This window comes from Dipodomys merriami, unplaced genomic scaffold (genome assembly GCF_024711535.1).
Source record: "Dipodomys merriami isolate MVZ:Mamm:240054 unplaced genomic scaffold, mDipMer1.0.p SCAF_2806, whole genome shotgun sequence".
Classification (NCBI taxonomy): domain Eukaryota; kingdom Metazoa; phylum Chordata; class Mammalia; order Rodentia; family Heteromyidae; genus Dipodomys; species Dipodomys merriami.
The window spans coordinates 30,531-31,519 of NW_027204278.1; the positions used below are offsets into that span (position 1 = coordinate 30,531).

The 989-nt window shown below is 34.1% G+C and overlaps 1 non-coding gene across 1 annotated transcript; it reads left to right on the forward strand.

The window, feature by feature from the left end:
• Window positions 1-476: 476 nt before the first annotated feature.
• On the forward strand, window positions 477-580 carry LOC138838514 (U6 spliceosomal RNA). The gene has a single exon (XR_011375639.1). It is a non-coding gene; the product is annotated as a U6 spliceosomal RNA (small nuclear RNA).
• Window positions 581-989: the final 409 nt, after the last annotated feature.

A 989-nucleotide genomic window follows, 5' to 3' on the forward strand; every position in this document is an offset into this window, starting at 1 on the left:
TCCATTCATCTGTCTCCAAAAGAACAAAATATCATCTTGAAATGGTAAACTGCAGAGCCAAAGCAGAGGCATAGTATAGAACAAACAATGGAGATCAGCTCAACCAAATTGAGGGATATTTCCTATGTCCTGATAAGCCACTATGTAATGAGCTAAACCCTATTATTCTTGCACTCTTGTGTGACATGAGGTACAGCCTGCCTGATACACACAAATCTATATTGGACAGGACATTCGATGATATCATGGTCATCTATGTTTTGATTTTAAAAAGTCTTAAAATAGAATGACAGCAGTGAAATTAAATCAGTGCCTTCAATTGTTGCAGTGTGCCCAACTCCTGCAGATAAATAGTATGTATATATCTCACAAATATATTACATATTAAATATATGTCTAAAACTTATTTTATACAAAATTAGGGGACAGTGTTATTAGATTTATCCTTGAAAAAAAGATTAACAAAAAATTAAAGATTGCTCACTTTGGCAGCACATATACAAAAATTGGAACGATACAGAGATTAGCATGGCCCTTGTGCAAGGATGACTTGAATATTTGTGAAGCATTCCTGATTTAAAAAAATAAATAAATAAAGACAAATAGAGATCCCAGTTTGAAGTGTGAAAGTAAGTGGAAGGCCCATAAATTCAAATCCTAGTACTGGCCCATAATCATACATTGAATTAATTTTTGTATGTCTTTTATTATAAAAAAAATACTGTGCAGAGGGGTTACAATTAAATGAGTAAGGTAATTTCCTATCAAGTATATTTCCTATCAAGCATTGTTGCCTCCTCCTTTGTTTTTCCACTACCATTCCTTCTCTCCCACCTCCACGAGTATTCTCCCCACCTCCGAAGTTCTAATGTTTGTTTTCAACGTAGGGTCTTGTACATTGCATTTTTACAATGGGTCAACCTGTATCCCTATTTAAGCATTTTGTGTTTTCCCTTACCCTCTCCAAATTAGAAAAATGTATATACAAG